Source organism: Henckelia pumila, chromosome 1 (genome assembly GCF_033568475.1).
Source record: "Henckelia pumila isolate YLH828 chromosome 1, ASM3356847v2, whole genome shotgun sequence".
In the NCBI taxonomy this organism is placed as follows: domain Eukaryota; kingdom Viridiplantae; phylum Streptophyta; class Magnoliopsida; order Lamiales; family Gesneriaceae; genus Henckelia; species Henckelia pumila.
The window spans coordinates 65188317-65195359 of NC_133120.1; positions in this window are offsets into that span (position 1 = coordinate 65188317).

The following is a 7043-nucleotide window of genomic DNA, read 5'->3' on the forward strand; positions in this document are numbered from 1 at the left end:
AGCTACGTTGCGTTCGGAAGCAGCTGAGATCGGAAGATCTGATCATCGTTCGGAAGCTCCGATCGTACCCAGCCAGTGTCCAAGAGTGATGTCAGCGTGATGATGTCAATGGGGAAGATCGGAGCTTTGATCTGGGTTTGGAAGTTCCGATCAGGTTGGCCAGACACTTTTTGAGAACTCGTTACATGCGGCGGTTGGAAGAAGATCGGAAGCTCCGATCTGGTCTATAAATAAGGGTACGAGAGCTCATTTTGGTACACATATTCCACCTCTCTTCTCTTGTTTTCTAGTCCCTTTAGGCGATTCCTAGCCTTCTAGGCTTACCCCAGGAGTTGGCGAGGTGTTCCAAGAGTCGTAGCGGAGCCGTGTCCAGGAGTTGAGACTTCGACAGCAAAGGGCAGACGACGGACGTAGGTATAACTTTGAGTACCTAATAGCTTTAGGGAGTATCTAATAATCTAGTTAAGGCTTTTAGAGAAGTATTAGTGACTTGGATAATATTGAATTGTAGGCTTGGTTCTAGACTTGTGATCCTAGAGATTCAGGTGTTGAGGTACGTAAGTACTGACCGAGATAGCTGGAATGATATATACATTTATATGTTGCATTTATGTGCCATGTTTTACTGTCATTTGCACATGAATGATCATATTGGACTCGTATCTCGTTGGAGATGAGTCATAACGGTAGGGAGGCTCAGTCCTACATTTATTGTGTTTTGCCTATCACCGGGAGACGTCGCGATGGTAGAGACTGACGCTAAGGTAATAGGGCAAGTATGTGAATGTACCTTGTGGAGTGGATTCCCCGATGGTACTGCATATTCGATTGGCGCCCCTGAGTAGACTATTTTAAACCAGTATTTGCATGCATCATATTTGTTTATATATATATATATATGCTTCCGTATTGAGCTGTAGTGACCCTTACCGAGATCACCTACTAAACAGAACTTAGACATGCAATTAACTTAATCAAACAGTAAACCAGAATAAGCTGCGGAAACCATAAACAATAATACAATTTCAAGAAAATGAATCTGCAAATACCCAAATAGTTATACAACCAGATCGAACGCTGTATTAATCCAATACAACATAAATAAAAACCTAGACGAAGCTCCAGCTGACTAACCACTGCCTAGCCCCTCTTGGATCCAGCCGTCTCGTCCAATCGCAAACCTGCCCCAAGGAATAGGGTATCCAGAAATACAGAGTACGAAACGTGAGCATAAAACGCTCAGCACGAGAGTATGAGTATACATGCATGCAAGTGAACCGTCTACTGACTGGAGGTCAAGAATCAGATAACAAAGACAGATCGGGCCCTGGTATGTAGCACGCTGTGCCGTCGCTTTAGGAGGTAGCTCACATACCAAAATACCAGTGGATACGCGGGACCCAAATCAATGGAAGTCCATCCACTAACAGGATAGGGTAAACCCTACTAATAGACATCTCAATAGAGATAGCTCAAGATGTAAATGCATGCAGCATAAAATCAGGGCATATAAATCATGCAGTCACATAATACATGCATACTCAGTCAGGATATCTCGAACAGTACTTTCGTACCTCAAATACTAGGCAAGTGCTATCAGCTCTAGGTCCACGCCTATAATCCGCACAATACTGCCAAATGATACTAATATCATTATAGTGCTCTAAAAGCCTTAACTAAGCTATTACATACACCTAAACATTTTTAGGAAGCAAAAGCTATACCTTCGTCCGTCGTTAGCCCTTTGCTGTCGATTGCCTCAAAACTAGGCCACAACTCCGCTACGACGCCTGGATCTCTATGCCACTTCCGGATTCCCAATGGGACACCTAAAATTCCCTAGATCTGAGTTAGAAGGCTAAAGAATTGAGAGAGAAGAGGTAAAAGGTGTGCTCAAATGTGAGCCTCGGCACCCCTATTTATAGACCACGAATGGAACGTTCGTTCCTCAACGTTGCGTCCGTTCTGCCTGACGAACGTTGCGTCCGTTCACCATCGTTGCTTTCGATGGTGCCAATGTCACATCAAGTACGTAAGCAGTGACACATTTCTGATGGCACGAACGTTGCATCCGTTCCTAGAACATTGCTTCCGTTCTGCCTGACCTTCCGAATCATTTCTGATCATTCTGGGTCTAATCCCGGGATCCGTTAATCCATTAAAAGTCTTCTGAATCCAGTTTATGGGTTTAATTAGCAATTACTTACTAAAACTGGGTACGGGCTACTACATTCTCCCCCACTTAAGATATTTTGTCCTCAAAATCAGGTCTTAAGTACTGAACGTAAAACAAGGTGCAGAACCATTCTTTATTCAAATCATACATTTACAACTGAATACAATTCGAAAATGAAATCAAAATAACTCAGGATGTTCTGTACGCATCCTGCTTTCAAGTTCACAAGTAGCTTCTTCAGTGCCTCGGTGCTGCCACTGAACATTCCAGAGGAATGACTTTATTCCGCAAGACCTTATCCTTATGATCCAGGATACGAATAGGTCTCTCAATATAAGTCAAATTCTTATCCACCTGAACCTCAGATCGCTGCAGAATATGACACTACAACAAAAATGCTCAAACACAACACTTAAAAGACAACGTTTTTTACAAAAAGCGTTGTTGTTTTTTAAATTACAACGCTTTTTGTGAAAAGCGTTGTCTATATATATTTTATATTCATCAAAGAAAAAAGCGTTGTCTATGAGCGTTTTTTTTAGGTCAAAGACAACGCTTTTAAAAAAGCGTTGTCTATGAGCGCTTTTTTTTCTATGTACAACAACGCTTTTTAAAAAGAGTTGTGGATGAATTTTTTTTATTTTTATTTTTATTTTAAATAATAATAATAATAATAATAATAATAATAATAATAATAATAATAATAATAATTAAAATACATATACCCAACCCTTCACGTTGAAAAAATAAACCCAAAATCCCCAAACCCTTGTCGTCTATTTCTACCTCTCGTTTTTGCTCTCTTTCGATTCCAACTACTTCTTTTCCATCATTCGCGATTTTTGCCGCTTAGCCGCAAAAATCTTGTAGTTGACGAGCTTGAAGAAGGCCTTGACGAGGGACATCTTGTAGTTGACGAGCTTTTTCGCAGTCCGGAACCTTGCTCTGGTACTTGGAGACTCCGGCGACGAGGCGGTGGCCATAAGGTCTAGGGCTTTGCGACATCAGCATATGACCATCGGTGCCATTAATGCTCACCCCTGCCTTCTATCGCAGTTTCTCGCAACCAAGCCGTACGTGTTCCATTCTTCTGGCCCCTCTTTAGCCCTAACTTGTACACCCCTCTTTTTTTCCCTTCATATGTCTTCTTTGATACACGTGGGGAGGATTTATATCTTTTTAATGGATTTTTGTTTACTTGGGCTTCTGTTTTTTTTCTGTTTTTTTTAGCAGGACACAGGTGTCGGAGCTGGTCAAGGAGAGGTGGCGAGAATGGGGGAAACTTTTGAATTCGGTAATGTCGGCGGATGGAAAATGAGAGATGAAGAGCACGGGAGTATATCTAAATTCATAATGATTTATTCGGTTTTTTTGTTTAACAGATTGATCCCCTTCATCGGTATGGGCACAATCTACATTTATATTATGCAAAAAGGTTGGATTCTCAAAGCAAAGAGCCCTTCTTTTACTGGTATATATATACGCACAATTGATAATTAATTAGATATAATTTTGTGTTTCTACGTGCTAATAACAATGCAATTTGTGCAGGCTTGATGTAGGATAAGGAAAGGATGCTAATCTCGTTTTACTCTTTCATGGGTCTAAACCGAATAAGTCTCGATAGGTACTAAAATTTGAGATTGACACATCACATCTCTACCTTTATAATGGTATAAGATCTTCTCAGTCAATTAAAGTAAGCTTCAATAATAGTATTGTATCATTTTTTCAAGTTTAAGTTTGTGGAGTCTTTATTAACACTTTATAATCAAATTGAAGGAGCCATTATGGCAGGGATCTTCACTTGGAGTTAGGGTTCGAGCTCTTTTTATTTTATTTGAAATTAATTATCAACTATATATAGGCTCCAATTATGATCAAACAAATTAGCTCATTTAATATTAAATAAATTATTATCTAGTAATGTTGATGAATTTGTCAGACTTGGTAGCTATTTATCGTGATTTGGATTCCAATTCGGCTCTAAAGTATATTCGAACCTGTGTTTAGCTTGACTAGTCTTTGATACTTTTAAAGACGATCAAATGATATTTGAGTTTGCTTCATAGTGAGATTCGAACCTCCGGACCTTTTGAAGGTTGATCTCTTTGTATTTTCAGTTGCTTTTATTTTATCCATCAAAATTCTCATTAATATTTTTTATCAGTAGCTGTCTTGGTGCTTTCACTATTCCATGTTCCATTTGATAGTTTTACAGTGATGATCTTATTTATTCTTCTTCCAATCTGTTAAGTTTGTGGTTGTTAATTTTGAGCAGAAAGAGGTAGAATTTGTGTTCAACGACATCCCAACAGCCTATCAAACTACGGTAGACAGAGAGTAAATTAACACATAAATATATTCCTAATAATGTTACATTAACAGCCTAATATACATGCCTCGTGAGATTGTTCATGTGCTCCGCTATCCACTGTTAGATACATCCGTTTTCCAGATATTGAGCACCTGTGTTTTGGTATGCCCCTACATGTTGTGCGTAAGATTGATTTGATTGTTGTTGATATTGGTTAGATTGCTGTTGATACTGGTTGTATTGCTGTTGATATTGACTCGGTTGCTGTTGATATTGATTGGATTGCTATTGATATTGATTGGATTGCTCTTGGTAGCCATTATAATACGCTGCATATCCTGTGCTAGTATACCCATAGGAATCAGTGTTCGGTTGTACAGCATACCCACTATAACCTTGTGTCGTAATTGTGGCTCCTGAATTTGACGTGGAGGCACCAGAAGCTGCACTCATCCCGTCTTGAACATTTCTCAAGGTTATCTCCACTTGCTGACCGTGAATGTAGTTGGAATCAGCCACAATTCCATTCTCCTTTGAACTATGATTCTCTCCTGGCATGCTCCATGGCACCGCAGCAAATTTTGGAGAGTAATATGGTGTATGAGCTTGATGTGGATCAACAATATGATGTTTCTGATACATGGAGGAGGAACAATAAACAAATTTTAATTCTTCTTCCAATCTGTTTCAATTCACACATTCAATTGTGCTCCCAACATTTTGTGTTTCTATTTAATTTTAGGTGATTGAACAAGAACAACTTTAATTGAGGAAGTAAGTTGACTTTCTATTTCTTCTTCTTGATTTTTTTTAAAAATATATATATATATATAATATATATATATATATATATATATATATCTATTCTGGCTTTCAGAGACCAGTCATAATTGTTAATTAAATTCTACTATATATGATTGAAAAATAGAATAACAAACATACACGAAAATTTACTTCCTGATATTTTTGTTTGGATGTATTGTTTTGTTCTCTGATATCCCTGTGCATTTTAGTAATTGGTAACTTTGGTACTGTAATTTTGCTACATGCTTAATTGAGGTTATCATGGTTTTCCAAGCATGTAGATATGGGACTATGCATGATAACGTCATCAACCTTAAGATTAGTGACAAACTTAATAAATTCATCAAGGGCAGCAACTTCACTTTCCTATTGCTTCTTTCCTCACAGGTTGTTCTAGCCAATGGAGATATTATCAAGACAGGTTCCCGTGTCAGGAAGAAGAGTGCTGCTGGGTGCGTTTCTTTTTATTTTTTATTTTTGCTTTTTTCAAATTTCTTTCTACTCTGTATTTGTATCTTTGATGGGTAACACTTATGTTTTATTAAACTTCATTCAGATTAGAAAAGCACAGATATAGCTAATTATTATGGCAAATTCTCTCGTGTTTAACTAAGAGAAACAAATAATTTTTCTTTGACAGCCCTGGCTCTTAAGCTTAGTTTCTTTTATTGTGTTTATCTAGTTTAGATGGTAGATGCTTCATGTCTGCACAAACTGCTGCTTTCCAAGCACAGTGACATTTAGTAATCAATTTTTTTGATTTATTATGCTGTAAGATTGAATGTTTGGATATTTCTTGGTGTTTATTTGTCAAATCTGGTTGTAGAGGTTGATTCACAAGTCTTCCCATTTTGTTTGTAGCTTCCCAGTAGGCTTAAGTTGTAATCTGTATTTTTTTTCCTGGGACGTATGTACATGAATGCAAACTAAATATATGTCCAGAATTTTGATTACTCAGATTAATGTATTATATTTGTTAATGGTTTTTTGCATCTTTGTGGCATCCTAAATGCACTGTGCTTTGTTGTTTTAGAGTTTATCTTTAAGTTGGAGTGTTCTTTTATGCAAATGGACATTTATTATAATCCAAAAATTGAGTTTGCAAATGGTCGCTGCTACATCCAAATTCCAATTCCCGTTCTTTGTAAACTTTGAACCCTTATTATCTAATTTCATTTCATCATCCCAAGTAAAGCTCTTAGCATTAATAGTGTAGCTTTTTAACACGATTCTGTTGTTTTTTTTTTCTTTTATAGATTACTATGTCTCTTATTATTATTGACTATACAAAATGCAACTCTATTGAAAACAAAACTAGATTTAATGATGGAAAAAAATTATGCTTCTTTTCAGTTAAGTTTAGCTTCGAGTTGGAAAATATTTATGCTTATTTTCAGCATTAATAGTGTAGCTTTTTAACACGATTATGTGGTTTTTTTTTTCTTTTAATGCGGTCGTTTGACAATTCATTTGGAACGAGATCTTGAATTCGAGTAGCACGCATAGGATAGTGGATAAAGTTTCTGTCTTGGATGCTAAAATTATATGCATGGCATTTAAATTTCAGTAAGATGGATCTGCCACGTCAAAATCATGGAAAGCTGATATGGGTCATGATGTGATTACCAGATCAGAAATATTTTTGTTCTGCACCAGGACATTTTTCTAATGTCAAACTCGATGAAAGAAGAAAATAATTATGACTAATGTGTTGTCTTTTTGTTATCATTCTAAAACTTGCACCTG